The sequence below is a fragment of the Apium graveolens genome, chromosome 2 (genome assembly GCF_009905375.1).
Source record: "Apium graveolens cultivar Ventura chromosome 2, ASM990537v1, whole genome shotgun sequence".
NCBI classification, from domain to species: Eukaryota; Viridiplantae; Streptophyta; class Magnoliopsida; order Apiales; family Apiaceae; genus Apium; species Apium graveolens.
In genome coordinates, this window is record NC_133648.1 from 190,166,355 (window position 1) to 190,183,252 (window position 16,898).

The window sequence follows — 16,898 nt, forward strand, 5'->3', positions numbered from 1 at the left end:
CACTATATACGACATCACTACACTAGCATCAGTATCACAAATCAATCGGAAAAGCAAACTTAAAGGATCATTTGTAACGCACATGCAACTATATGCAACATACTATATGCAAAATAAAAAAAAACTATTACATGGCAAATATGCAACTATATGAAACTAAACTATCATAACTATGCAACCATATGGACTCACACAAACACATTCCTTAACTACCACCCCCAAACTTAAAATATTCACTGTCCTCAGTGAAGGTAATAGTAAGGAATCAGGCATACCTACTCGGAATCAGGATCATCACCCTCAACGGGTGGAGTGTCAGGAGTGTCAGGAGGCGGGTACACAGAGTCCTCACCAAAAACTGGCCACTGGATATCAACTCCTAAGGCTCTGAATGTAGTCCCCAATGCCTGGGTGAGATCATGTGCAAACCTACTATGGATGTCATGCATCATATCCATCCTCCTCATCAAGTGCCTATACTGTGCTGAACCCAAACCAACACTGTCATCTGCTTCCTGCTATTGCTGCTGCTGCTGCTGCTGCCGTGAAGGACCGACCTCACCTAACTTATGTCTCCATGCCACCCTGCTCGCCTGAGTCGTACCATCAGCATATCCCTGAGGTGCTGGCCGTCCACCTGGCAAGTGGTCATAGGAGTAACCAAGCCCTTCTCATCAGCCTTTCCCCCGTACCACTCATGCGTAATAGCTATCGTCGAACTATCAATCGGGGCACTAGGCAACTGCAGCTACTCGTGTGCGGGTCAATGAACTCCAACAACCATACACAGCTTCGTCACAATCGCAATATACCTTGATAAATCACAGACCCCAAGTCCACATAATCTCCATGGAGAATACCCCACAACAGCTTTGCCCGATCCACCGTAACATCATGCACATGTGATGAAGGCATTGTGTTAGCACAAAAAAAAGAGTTCCATGCACGGGCATACCTGTTCATGCACGAGGCAGGGAAAGTGGCATACTCGTTCGTGTCCTTCTAAAATTTCCAGTGAGTCTCAGGAACACACAACGTAGCAACAATCAAATCCAAGTTATAATCCTCTCCAGTCTTCGTCACCCAATCATCCTGACCCGGCTGTCTCTCGAGCTGATTTATCACCTAATGAATAGCCTCAGCACTGTAATCCACCGTCAACCCCCTCACCACAGTAAAACCATTCTTATCCGCCTTCGCATTCACGTAAAACTCGCAAACCACACTCATGGGCACAACAACGAGTGTCTCGCAAAAAGAGACCCAACCCATCTCCAGGATCATCTCAAGCAACTTACCATCCCTCCCTGATGGTAGAAATCCTCTCTCCTTGGATATCGGCTTCGAAAATAACCTCGTATACTCCGGTTCAGCCTCCAGAGTAGAAAACCTGGGCCTCACACCCCCAACCCTTGAAGAATCGGTGCTGCTGCTGCTAACTCGGGTTCGTTGTCTCTTGGGTGCCATTGAATTCGAATAAGCTTGAGAGAAAAGATGTGTTTAAGAGAGATTTAGAGTTTTGAGAATTGAAAAGTGATGGAGATGATTATGTATAAGTGTGTGTATATATAGGGTTTAGGGTTTAGAATTAGTTTTAGAAAAGAAGTGGGAATTGATTATGGGAATAATGGGAGTAATGGGGTGATTGAAACTGATTTGGAGAGGGAAATATGTAAAGTGGGAGAGGGAAATTCGGCTGGAATATGATTTTGCAATGAATTCCAATTTTATGCCCATTTTTTCAGTTACAGGGGGTCAGTACGGCCGCCCCTCCTGGCAGCGCGGGCACGCCATGCTTCTGAAAAACCAGCACGACCGCCCCGTATACCAGCTTGGGCGCGCGCAACTACTGGACTTTCAGCGCGGCTGTCCCGCTTCTCAGCGCGGGCGCGCCGTGCTTCTGTAGTCGACACTGAATTTTTTTTTTCTGATTTTTTGTAATTTTTTTCTTGTTTTCTTCTTCCTCTATCTACTAATGTACAACAAACTTGGGTTGCCTCCCAAGAAGCACTTGGTTTACGTCGTTAGCTTGACGTAGAATTTCCGAGATCAAGTGGACAATAAAACGGCACTGACCACCTCACTGTTTTCCGTATCTCCATAGTAATGCTTCAACCTCTGTCCATTCACCTTGAATGCTTGGCCTGGATCATTCTCAAAAATCTCCACCACTCCATGTGGAAACACAGTTTTGACAACAAACGGCCCTGACCATCTTGACTTCAATTTCCCAGGAAAAAGACGGAGACGAGAGTTGAACAAAAGAACTTGTTGCCCCGACATAAATGATTTGAGTACTAGACCCCTATCGTGCCACCTCTTGACTTTCTCCTTATACATTTTGTTATTCTCATACGCTTAAAGTCGAAACTCGTCGAGTTCATTCAATTGAAGCATCCTTTTCTTACCAGCTGCATCCATATCAAGGTTCAACTTCTTCAAAGCCCAAAATGACTTATGCTCGAGCTTCACGGGCAAATGACATCCTTTACCATAAACCAACTGAAATGGCGACATGCCTAGCAGAGTCTTGTATGCTGTTCGATACGTCCACACAGCTTCATCCAGCTTCAAAGACTAATCCTTCCTTGATGGACATACAACTTTCTCTAGAATATGCTTGATCTCTCTATTAGATACCTCAGCTTGACCATTAGTCTGAGGATGGTAGGATGTAGCAATGCGATGATTCACATTATATCGCTGCATCATAGAAGTGAACTTGCGATTGCAGAATTGAGATCTCTCATCACTGATAATGACTCTTGGAGTCCTAAATCTTGTGAATATCTGCTTATGAAGAAAATTAAGCACTATCTTTGCATCACTCGTCGACAAAATGTTGACTTCAACCCATTTCGACACATAATCAACCACAAACAAGATATACTGATTATTGCAAGATGAGATAAATGGCCCCATAAAGTCAATTCCCCTAACATCGAAGACCTCAACCTCGAGAAGCACATTAAGAGGCATCTCATCCCTTTTGGACATATTACTCACACGCTGGTAGTGATCACACTTCAAAATGAACCGATGTGCATCCTTAAACAATGCAGGCCAGAAGAATCCTGCTTGAAGGATACGAGCTGCTGTCTTCTCTCCACCATAGTGGCCTCCATAAACTGTCGAATGACAGTCTCGCAAGATACCCCCAGTCTCACTGTACGGAATACAACCTGATGATTTGGTCAGCTCCTTGCCTAAACAGAAACGGCTCTACAACATGTACCACATCACCTCATGAAGAAACTTCTTCCTTTGAGCAGAAGACAAATATGGAGGCATAATATTGCTCACAAGGTATTCACAATGTCTGCGAACCACGGTTCCTCTTCTTGCACCCACAAATAATTGCTCATCGGGAAAAGACTCATTAATCAATGTCTTATCCTGTGAAGTCATACTCAGATCTTCTAAACGAGAGAGATGATCAACAACTTGATTCTCAGTACCTTTTATATCCTTGATCTCCAACTCAAACTCCTGAAGTAAAAGAACCCATCGAATCAATCTAGGCTTCGAGTCCTTCTTCGAGACGAGATAGTGAATTGCAGCGTGATCAGTGAAAACTGTCACCTTCTTCCCAAGTAAATAAGATCGAAACTTCTCAAAACCGTAGAAAATGGCTAAGAGTTCTTTCTCGGTAGTAGTATAGTTCAGTTGAGCACCATTGAGGGTCTTACTAGCATAGTAGACCACATGAAATATATTGTTCTTCCTCTGCCCAAGAACTGTTCCAACAACATAGTCACTTGCATCACACATCATTTTAAAAGGTTCATCCCAATTAGGTGCAATTATGACAGGTGTCGTGGAAGCTCTCAAAAACAGCTAGACACTCATCATCAAACTTGAAAGGAACATATTTCTCTAGAAGATTGCACAAGGGTTTAGAAATTTTTGAGAAGTCCTTGATGAACCGCCGATAGAAACCCGCATGGCCAAGAAAGCTGCGGACTCCCTTAACAGAAATTTGTGGAGGAAGGTTTTCAATGACCCCCACCTTGGCTTTGTCCACCTCAAGACCTTTACTAGAGACCTTATGCCCAAGAATGATGCCCTGTTGCACCACAAAGTGACATTTCTCCCAATTGAGAATCAGATTGGTCTCAACACACCTTTTAAGAACGGCGCCAAGATTGTGCAAGCACTCGTCAAAAGAATCACCGAACATAGAGAAATCATCCATGAATACCTCCACTTTCGGACCAATCATGTTATAGAGAAAATGGACATCATATATCTCTAAAATGTAGCAGGTGCACCACACAACCCAAAAGAAACTCTTTTGAAAGCAAAAGTACCAAACAGACAAGTGAAGGTAGTCTTTTCCTGATCTTCTGGAGTGATACAAATCTGATTATAACCCGAATAGCCATCCAGAAGACAATAGTACTCATGCCCAGCCAACCTGTCAAGCATCTGATCAATAAAAGGAAGAGGGAAGTGATCCTTCCTTGTGGCTTTATTCAGCTTCCTGTAATCCATGCAAACTCTTCACGCTGTGACTGTTCGAGTAGGAATGAGCTCATTCTTCTTATTAGTAACAACTTTGATGCCTCCTTTCTCTGGCACACACTGAAATGGACTCACCCATGAACTGTCAGAAATAGGATATATGATCCCTGTATCTAGCCACTTGAGAATTTCCTTCTTCAAAACCTCTTTCATTATCAGATTCAGCCTTCTCTGTTGCTCAACAGTTGGCATGCTACCTTCCTCTAGCAGAATTTTATGCATGCAATAAGAAGGGCTGATTCCCTTGATATCTGATATAGTCCATCCAATTTCTGATTTGAACTCTCTCAGAATCCTCAAGAGCTTTTCCTCATCATTAACTGAAAGCTCGGATGCAATAATAACAGGAAAAGTAGACGCATCACCTAAAACGCATACCTCAAGTGTTCAGGAAATGGTTTAAGATCGAGTGTAAGAGCTTCCTCAATAGATTTCTTGAGGCACTTTGGAGAGTTTTTCAGCTCTTCCAATCCAAGAGATTTAAATGGCATATCCAGCCTTCGCTTCCAAGGAGAAGCATTCAAATATTGCAATAGCTCATCACCTTCATCATCTTCACTATCTGAATTTCCCAATAAGGCCTTCTATAAGACATCGGACCTTAGCATTTGTTCCAGAATTCCTGCTACTTCTCCTTGAGTAAGTCTTTGAGAAGGGTTCTGGTATTCATTAGCAGCCATCAGTTCAATCAAATCATAAGCTTCATTGAAGCTCTTAGCCCACAAGGCTCCACCTGATGCTGCATCAATCATGGGTCTAGAAGTTGCACCCAAACCATTATAAAAGCAGTTAATGATCATCCAGTCAGGCATCCCATGATGAGGATACTTTCTAAGCATCTCCTTATAACGATCCCAAGCTTCACACAAAGATTCTCCCGATTGCTGCGCAAATTGAGTAAGAGCATTCCTGATTGCAGCTGTCTTCGCCATAGGAAAGAATTTAGTGAGAAACTTCTGAGCAAGATTTTCCCACCTGGTGATAGATCCTGGTGGTAGAGAATGCAACCAACACTTAGCTTTATCCCTCAGAGAGAATGGGAAAAGCCTCAACTTAATAGCATCTTCAGATACATTGTTGAATTTAAAAGTGTCGCAGATCTCGATGAAATCTCTAATATGTATATTGGGATCTTTAGTCAGAGAACTCCCAAACTGGACCGAGTTCTGCACCATCTGAATCGTGCTAGCCTTGATTTCAAAAGTGTTATCCGTCATGGATGGTCTGACAATGCTAGACTGAATATCATTGATTTTCGGCTGAGATTAGTCCTTCAAAGCCTTGGTATTTGCTTCCGGTTCACCCATTGCAATAAGAGCTTCTTCTTCAACTTTCTCCTCTTCTACAAAAACTTCTTCCTCTACTAAAACTTCTTCCTCCTCTTTATCCAGTGTTCTCTTTCGAGATCGAGATCGCGTCCAAATACACGCTCTCTGGAGTACCTTAAAAAGCAACAAGAAAACAAGTAAGTAAAATAAGTGAACTTTAACGACCACTGATGTCAAGCATATAAACTAAAAATTAACACCGAGTCCCCGGCAGCGGTGCCAAAAGCTTGTTTGGCGAAAACACGCACTAATATTCATGCAAGTATACGCGATCGCAAGTAATATGGAATTAATTCTAGTTCGTTCCAACATAGACTCTTTTAAGTTAACTTTAATTTATGCACTTATGTGACAATGGTATGGTTATTATTCATTGCTAAGATGATAACAAGTTGAGATTGTTTATAACTACAAGATTATACTAACTAATATTAGCTAAGAGAATTAAGGTTGATTTACATATATAACACAAACATGGGATTCTAACTTTATTACTACTTCATTCAATAGCCTTTTTGTTCTTAACCTTATCATGCAATGGTGATGACAACTAATCAGATAACATGAAACTAGTAAACACTAACTTTCATTGTACGAATACCTTACTACCAGACATCCACAAAAGAGATAGAAGCTGAATAGACACCAATTATATTGAGACCCTATATGTCTATAGAATTTGATAACATAATTGTTTAATGCACAAGTTGTCTATCATGATTACATCGGGAAAGTAAGATGGTTAAAAGTACCTATGAGTCATGCGTATCAAATACATAAACATATGCTAGCATGGCAAGTACCAACCCCTATATTCACTTTCGCTTCAATATAGATTAACACGCTATCTTGTAAGTTCGACACTCATAAGACGAATAAGCACAACCAATACTAGGAAATCATGCAATCACCACACACTTAGGTATCGAAATAAATTAACTATAGAAATCTATAAGTAAATCTTCTAGAACCCCGTGATAACGATTAGCCCATAACCGATCTCATCATCACCGTGGGTTCCGATGAAAGCATGGTATAATAAACTAAGTCTTTATAAACTGAATAATAATAAAAGTACGTTAAATAAGAGTATAGGTTCAACAAACAAGAAAACTAGCATCGAAGATTACAACTTAAAATAAAGAATTACAAGAATAAACTAGATCTTCTTTGCCTTGGTTGTATTTATGCTTCCAGGTCTTCTCGATGTCTTCTCCTTAAGCTCCGTTAAATGTCTTTAAGTTATCTTTATATAGCAGCCCCAATCAGCATAGAAGTTCAGAAATCAATCTTCTATTCAAAACAAGATTCTTCAGTTTTAGACCCGGCGCGGCCGCGCGCTATCCCAACGCGGGCGCGCTGACTTTCTGCTTCTCTAGCGCGCGCGCTATCACAGCGCGGGCGCACTGACATTCTCGAAAAACTGATTATTTCTTCTTCTTTTGATGGCTTGTGATGGCATTCAATGAGCAATCTTCCCTAGCACCTTCATAACACCAATTTAGCACCAAAGCAATGCTAAATCTCCTTGATCCCTTATTTATGCCTGAAATGCAAAACACTACAAAACCGAATCAAATACACAAAATACTTGAGTACAAAACACCAATTCAAGCCTTTATAGGACATTCTAAATGGACATAAATGCCATTTAACATGGGTATCCCACTAAATAGCATCTATCAAATTTTGGTCCAAGCTTCTCAGAGGCTAAACATTTTACAAACGCTTTACGTCCCCAAATTTTCATAAATGACATGCTATGACGTTTATCAGTCCATATCTCATATGGAGTCTTTTGAACTGCTTTTGTTAGAACTCGGTTAACTGTATATATAGCCGTTTCTAGAGCATAATCCCAGAAACTGATTGAAAAATCCGATTGACTCATCATCGATTGCACCATGTCCAACAAGGTACGATTTCTCCTCTAAGAATCTCTATTCTATTGAGGTGTTCCAGAAGGAGTAAGTTGTGATAGAATATCACACTCCTTCAAGAAACTCTTAAATTTGAGGCTTAAGTATTCTCCTCCATGATCTGATCGTAAAAATTTTATACTTCCATTGTTTGCTTTTCTACTTCGGCCTTATATTCTTTGAACCTTTTGAGAAGAATCAGATTTGTTCTTCATAAGAACCATATATCCATATCTACTGAAATCATCAGTAAATGTTATAAAGTAGTATAAGTTACCCTTTGCCATCATACGCATTCGACCACATACATCATTATGTACAAGTCCTAATCGTTCAGTGGCCCTTTCACCTGATCAGGTAAAAGAAGGTTTAGTCATTTTGCCAATGAGACGAAGTTCACATCTTTTGTATGATCAAAATCAAACTTATCTAAGTATCCATATGTATGTAACTTAGAAATGCGTTTCTCATTTATATTGCTTAAATGACAATGCTAGAGATAATGTTTAATTTGAGTCTCTTAAAACATATAAATTGTTAAATAATTGTGCATTATTACAAGTCTTATCATTGAAATAGAATAAAAAACTATTTTTATTTAATTAAAGTGAAATACATTTCTTGTCCTGACAAGATATTGATTCCGTATCCACTAAAAGAAGGCACATAATAATAATTTACCGCATTCTCAACTTCGCTTTATAGGCAAAATTAGGTACCGAGTTTCTCCAATTAGGGCAACAACTTTTGTTCCAATTATAACCCGATACATGAAGCTTGACCATTGGTGACTTTATTCCTTAGATCTTCCAAATAAGGTTGACATTTTAACTTCCAATCATCCGGTTATTTCCACAGAAGCGACAATCACTTCTTTAGCAACACCACTATTAAGCTTCAAAAGCCCTTTAGGGATTATACTTTGGTTTGGCATAGAATAAGATCACATCTTCACCTTGCCTGTCCATTTTCTTTTCCCATTTGCATTTCATACACCATCAATATTGACGTAGTTCAGGCCTTTACTATGTTGTTTTCAGCAATTCTAAACATGCCTAACAACCCGGTGAGTGTTTTGTCTATCTCATTCCTTTTGTTCTTAACAAACCGAGAATAGAAGTTATTCAAAGATTTTTTGATCAAATCAAGCTGAGTATCTAGACCAATATTGAAACCCAAAAATTGTAAGGTACATATACCTATCATCTTTAGAACATATGATCCAACCGGACATCATTCTTCTATTAATGCAAAAGTATAGTGCCTTATTATTGTCAAATCTTTTTGACGAGTCTATCCTTCAAACATCCTTTGAAGGTGCTCAATCGCATCATAAGCATCAATATGCTCTTGTTGCTTCTAAAGCTCAACACTCATAATTGCAAGCATGAGACATGAAACATCAGTTTCATAATCAATTTGCTTCTAGTAAGCATTTTGTTCAGCTCATGTTTCATACTCAGCTAGAAGAAATAAGGGAGGGGTTTGAGTGACATCCTTGAACCTGAGGACAATCCTCAAGTTCCCATGTCAGTTGAGAAAATTATTTCATGTCAGCTTGTCCTTCTCAAGGACTATTACATAGAGAAGTTATTTTTGTTATTTGTCATTTGATATCTATAATATTAAAGTGCATGAAATAAATTAGTCTACAGATGATCATTAAATTATGTTCAAGTGTTTATTAACATATATTCACAATATAAATCTCCCACTATTTTTATCAAATCAATAGCCCTAACTATTAATTCAGAAAGAATATCTTTTATATCCTTTCTAGTGAGCCAAGATCCATATTTTACCACGCGTTAGGTCATCTTTGGCTTTTCTCCTAAAACATGATTATTTAGGTAGACAAACATTTGTCAATTATATCAACTATATAACTCTTAGATAGCTTGGTGGAACAACATTTATTCATATTTATTTAATAAATCTCGCCAAACTCTATGCCTCTAAGTTCACAATCATATTGTGGTAATTTAGTTAAGTCAAACCCAATAGTCAAAGAGTATGAATATCCTTCAACACATCTCCCATGATATATGAAAGTACTTCGCTTTGGCGAACCCACTCCTTATCGATCCAGGGGTTAATGCATTGGACTCTTGGAAGGCATATGATCAACTTAATATTAATTTTAGGGTTTTGTTAATTTTAAAATAATAATGATCCCATCATAAAGAGATTCCTAATTTTTTCCTTGAATAAAATGCTTCAAATCAATATTTGTCAATGGTTTAATTTTCAGGTAGTGAAGGAGTCACAATGGTCTCGCTTAAAACCCACAACCTTACAAGTTCAATGAACTCGCTTTTGACAAAATCCCCCCATGTCGAAAATAAAGAAGATTAGTATTTTATTCCATGTTTCATAAACACGAGAATCTCATAATCGTTTGTTCATTTCAAAATCTTGAATTATTACAGATTTTATCTTGTTTAGAATATATGGCATGTGTGTCGTATTTAATACATAGATCCTTAATCTAATTAAACATGCATCATTAAACTACTTCACACATACATTCATCATATGAGCATATATATGTAAAGTGCAATAAATTAAACGTGGTTGGTCATGGCTTCATCCATGTGATCTTTATCAAGCTAATGACAAAGATCTAGGTCAATCTAAGGTGGAAAATAAATACAGGTTAGCTATTACATATCTTCTTTCATGTATTACTTCCTTAGATGACCTCCATGTGAGATTACCCTTCCTTGATATTAAATCTTCATGTCTTCATATACATTACAAGAATAGAATATAAAAAGTAATCTAATGAACTTACAAGAAAAACTCGAGTTACATTCGAGATTTAATAATTACAAGATCGAACGACATGCAAGCCGTATTCAAAAAACCAAAACCATTAACCAAAGGTCATAAGACATAACCATCTATCAGGTTCAATTAACACATAAGAACATGTTAGAACATATAATCTGATCTTAACATATCATACCCATCATGATCTAATTATAAAAATAAAATATGGGAAAAAAATCATAAAAATCATAATGAAATTCTAAAAATATTAAATCGCAGATTAGACGCTCGATTCCCTATTGAATAGGGTATTCGTTTGCGAAAATCGGACATCAGACCCAGATTTCAGAAAATTTGCAAGATCTGATTCAGAATCTATATTTAATACGATTATCATAATAAGAACAAATATAAATCATGTATATATACATACAGATTATATAATTATCATATGATTATAAAATTCATATGAATATCGTATATTCAAACCGTACATATACAAACATATTATATCAACATCAAAACATGGCAAATCACGTACATGCTTGTATATAAAATATGGTTAAACACATAATGAATTAAACACTTTTGCAAGTAGCTCTGATGCCATTGAATTGTTTCGAGCACATAAACGCAACGGAAACGATGTAAAACCAGAATAAAATTGAAACCCTACGCATGATCCATACGAAAATTGATATATAATTCGTAGTAAGAATCTTTACCTTAAAGAAGCTTTAGGAGTTCATTAATGGAGGATTAATGGAGTTCCTAATCTTGTTGAATCACCACGTATCCCGCTCTCGCGATCTACGTTCTATAGTATCCACACGAACGCTTTTCTTGAAGGATTGATGTGTACTAGCACCCAAAACTCCATCTCTACCTCTCTTCCTCTTTCTCCTTGAATGGCTAGGGTTTTATAAACCATATATCCTTATATATGAATGAGCCCTCAAAGAGTTTATATAGAGAGAAGAATGAGTTTTCTAATTATAATCTAATTATAATCTAATACTAATCCAAAGTCCCAATTTATTAATCAATTAAGTCACATTTAATTAATTAATAACTTATTTCAGAATTAGTTTAAGTAATTTCTTTATTTTATTTATTTAATTAATTAAGTCATACTTAATTAATATCATAAATAAAATAGATTACTTATTTAATATAAATTCATAATTTAAATTATTTCTCCTTTAAGCGTTCTTTTTTTGTGACCCTGTAGGTTAATATTACATTTGCAATATTTTAATATCTCATATTAAAATTATAAACAATGAGCGGCATCTAGTAATACATCATTACTACCCAAGTAATAATAATTAAATCGGTGATTTGAGTAAACCTTTCGTGATAATGTACAATGTAATATAATCCCTTTAACCAAATATTATAGATTAAACTAAAGGTATGTAATGTGTCATCCTCATCATAGTTTAATCCAAGTTTCCTTGATCAATGAGTAGACCATCATATCAAATCAACATTTTAGCGTGACCACGCATTTCATAGTCTAGCTCACACAAGAGGCCAATAATATCACTCCCAAAATAGGAGGGTTAAATCCCATCCATTCATATTTCTCATACGATTCATAATATACCCAATGTCCACTTTTATCATTACTCGGTCAAGGATACATTTTAATGAAATCAAAATATATTAATTCTTGTATAGAAATATAATGACTTCTGGTCTGAAGACCATTACATCATTATCACTGTGAGAATAACCTATGACATTATAAATATGTAGTATCTCACAACGGGTCAATCCAGCCCCATGTATCTAATTCATGTGCCTGCGTTTTGACTTTAGTATCACCATACCTATGATCAATGAGATGTGATTATCAGTCAACAAACAGACTAGTCTTAAAGCATTATTATTGTCCCTTATAAAAATACTCGAGTAGGGACCTTTATAAACATTGATATTATTCTCATAATCTTATTTCTAAGTCACGTACTTAGAGATATAGAATTACATATCATATTCGATGGATATTTATTAATCTAACATTTATATCACAGTAAATTAAGAATTAATAAATTATAAAAGGAATAATCGATAGAACATTGATATTAATAAAATGTCTTAAACTAAAATATCATAGTGTTGTCTCTAGGGCACAAACACTAACAGATCGAACATCAACGAGAATTCTAGCGGTTGGGTCAGGAGCTCTAGCAGACGTCGATAGCAAACCAGGAGTCGAGGACCATTAATATGAAGATGACGATGACTTAAATATGAGTACGAGCCATCTGCTGAGTTGACATACTCACAATCTCACGATCATCGATAATAGACGGTGTCTTCTGGTGACGCTTCCTAAAGAACCGAGTCCACATAGACCATCTCTCATGAGAACTTTGTAAAGATGCATTAGGATATGACGCAGTTGAGAAATATTATGCGCAACCCATCGGGGTTTGAGACTGTAGCTGAAATTCTACTATCACTAGTGCTCGAGAAAGCTCGCATCAACAAAACTTTAAAAATGCCATCACTTGACCATTTTGATAGGTCATCGGGCCCCTTAGTCTTTCTTAATACCTTTGACAGTCAAATGGCATTCTTTGGACACTCTGAAATTGCTCGATGCCAATTTTTATCCATAAACCTCCAAGGTATAACACTCCGATGGTACAATAATTTACCACCTCGCTCCATCATCTCCTCGACATCTCTAAAAATCAAGTTTCAAGCTCGCTTCTCCAGTATTTATAAAGGGATCAAAGTCACATTATCTCTAATGACTATGCACCAAAGTTTGAATGAGAGTCTTAGAGACTACCTAAATCATTTTAGAGAAGAAAATTTTAAAATCCCCGACCTCATCGAACAAATGGCGGTAAATTTCTTAACGGATGGTATCAATAAATCCAAACATGGCCTCCTTTTTGAAGATATATTTTAGAAAAACCAAAAATGCTTTAGGCAGCATTTCAAATCATTAAACATCAGATAATGCTATATGAAGCTTGTTGGTGAGACGGCGTAGCTGTATGAACAGTTACGTGATAACTCAACATAATAACAACACTAGAACAAGACATGTTAATAATACTACGTCTACATAAGGAATCCAGAAGAAGAATGATCAGACACATACAAGAATCAGAATACAGTATTACAAGTGCAAGTCTATTTAAAGTCATAGAAAGAAGATCATTCAGTGATCAGGCCTCTGTGAAGAATTAACAATCAGAGGACTTGTTGTTTTAATATAGTTGAAGATTCAAGTATAGAAATTAAGTGATTCCAGTAGAAAACAATCTATAGAACTCAAGTCAGAATTCATTAACAAGGAACAATCAGAAAGGATAAGGATATTCAATCCAGGGCTAGTCGTTTGCGAACCAGACCAGTGCACCAAGCGTCAGTATTCCAGGATTGATCATTCAAGTCTACAAAAGAAGTGTTAAGTGATTTCATGATCAAGTTAAAAAGGGATTCAACTCAACATTCCAGGAATGATTAGTCAAGCAAAAAGCATTGGATGGAATGTTGGTAATTTGTCTAAGGCAAAATCATAAGAAATCGACTTCTAGTATCCACTAGTTGAATCCAAGGTCTTACTAGTCGATTTTATGCAAGCAAGAAAAATGTCTAAGGCAAAAAAAACATTCTTAAGATAAAAATCGACTAGTAGAATCAAAACATTGCCTAAATTGACTTTTAGGGGCTTTATAAACCTACTAGTCGAACGGAAGGGTCAACTAGTTGAATGGAATGCTATATGGAGTTGGTGTAGAATCTAAGTCTAAGAATTGGCCTTTAAATGCAAATCGACTTCTAGGAAATCGACTTTGCTTCTTACTAGTCGATTTCATGATTATACAAGTCGACTTAGGTTCTTTTCAAGCTAAATGATTGAATTCTCTAAGGCAAATCCTTATACTCTTGAGTTTGGTCGACTTCTACTTGAATCTCCAAGGAAACATGAATCGACTACTAGGGACTTGAGTTATTTTGAAGTGTAGCAAATTAGAATGCTTGGACTAGAAGAAACCACGTATTCAATTTGGTTTTAAGTCTACAATAAAACAGAAATCTTAGCATTCATTCAAGAGAGACTTCTTCACCAGCAAACTGAGAAGCTTTTATGGAGAGCATTACGGAGCATTCAAGTTCATATTAATTGCTTTGTAACTGTACTGTAATGCTGTTGAAATTTCTGTAGAAGCTAATCAATTGATTAGATTGTAGCAACATTAAGGTTTATATCAATCAAAATATATTCCTTGAATTGTGTTGTGTTTTTACTTTCCCGCATAAACTAAGAACTTGTTTTGAATCGGAATTAATTGGTGGTATCGTATTCAACCCCCCTTCTACGATACCTTTGGACCTAACAAAGCTATAAACTGTATCCAATCGCCCCATCACACATCAAGTTATGAGCGATGCAGGAGTTATAGCCCTCAATCTCCTCAAATAGAAAGATGACAAGGTAGTTTTCGTTCACCAAGGCGTAGGAAAATGGACTACCCTTCAAGAGACGGGCGAGACAAGGATTTCCGACCTCGCCCCGACCTGATAAAGAATTCACAAAGCTCAATGCCGATAAAGCAAGAATTTTAGCTTTACTAAAAACAGAGCCACATTACTGCATACCGTGACCTATGAAATCCAGTTGACCACCAAGTTTTAAGTACTGTGACTACAAACACAGGCCACACAACAGAGCAATATTTTTAATTTAAACAATCTCATCGAGAGTAAGATTCATCAAGGAAAACTTGTATATTGTGTAAATCAAAAGGATAAACCATGACGAGATCGGAGACATGACGAAGACATAGTAATTGATGTTATCTTCGAGGGAGTAGCGGTTGGCGGTGCTTCAAGTCATTCCAGAAAGCTATATGCAAGAGAAGTTTTTAACATAAATCCCTCGCCAATCAAGCGCCTGCGCGTGAAGCCCTTTTCAATCGGAGCTATGTAGATATTCTGTATCACCATGTTTTCTCTCAAAAGGACATTGGGGATCAATGACTAAATAATTCTCGCACTCCACTGTATGGATTTACAGGAAACAAAGTTCATGTAGTAAGAACTATTGACATGTCGGTGTTATTCGGCTCTCCTCCCTGTTAGACATAGAAAGTAGTAAAACTCCATGTGATTAGCGCCTCCTCCAGCTTTAACGCTATTCTATGCCGAATAATGATCTCCTCCTTTAAGGAAATTATATCCATCACTCATCTAAAAATGAAATTCCCCACATAAATTGGGGTAGGGGAAGTAATCGGTGATTAGGTAGTGGCAAGAAAATTCTATTCAACCACTATTACACCAAAAATCAAAAAGGATGATGAATTGAGAACTAACAAAGTTCTTGGGACCCCAAAGATATTCCAAGGATACCAGAAGTCATTGTCCGGTAATCGCTTTAGCAAGGAAATTACGCCGGTCTGATAAAAAATTACAGGATGATGTGAAAGAAATTACAGTATAATACATTAGCCAGTCAATACGCGATGCTGAGACTAGATACCCCCAAGTTGAAAAGCTCATATACACCTTGATGGTCGCTAATCGAAAGCTCCACCATTACTTCCAAGTAAGGGAAATCCATGTATCGACAAATCAGTCACTCAAACAAATTGTTAGTCCCTAACAATGCAACAAGAATTACAGAAGGGGGGTTGAATGGAATTCTTGAAACTTTTTCACAAAGATATAAAATGTTTTATCTTAATAATATATAACTGTGTGAACTGATTTGCAAACTGCAGAATAATATCTTGGAATGAATCAAGACACAAGTAATTATAAATACAAGTCTTTAAAAACTTTCTGGTGGATTAGAATGTATCCACCAGAGATATATATTATATAAAGAGAACTCTGTGTAGCAATTAGCTCATAGCTGCTTATAAATTTGAACAACTAAGTTTACAGAGAAATGCTAAAAATACAGCTTACAATTGTTTCTCTGACAAATTCTTGCTTAGTGTTGTTGTTCTATTTGCTACTTCTTGGTTTATATATGACCAAGATTACAAAGTAATAAGACAAGATAATAAAACAAAACCTATCAAGTCTAATACTATGCTGCATCATTACTCTATTCCAGCATCTTTGAATATCTTCATAATAGCATGCAAATGGCAATACTTCTTTGTTCTCTAAAACCCAGTTGAATAGGCTTCCACATTCCATTTGCATACACTCGGCGCATGTGACTGTGTTGTCACTGTCAACAGATGTTTGAATTCTTTATCCGTCGGGTTCATGATCATCCGTCGGGTTGCCTTGTTGATCATCCGTCGAGTGGCATTGTTGTTTATACGTGGGGTAGCTATCTGGCACTTGACTTCATTTCATTTATGCAGAA

General features: G+C 37.1%; 1 non-coding gene across 1 annotated transcript; it reads left to right on the plus strand.

The window, feature by feature from the left end:
- The first annotated feature begins 5,334 nt into the window (after nucleotides 1-5,334).
- Nucleotides 5,335-5,441, plus strand: LOC141710196 (small nucleolar RNA R71). The gene has a single exon (XR_012570728.1). It is a non-coding gene; the product is annotated as a small nucleolar RNA R71 (small nucleolar RNA).
- Nucleotides 5,442-16,898: the final 11,457 nt, after the last annotated feature.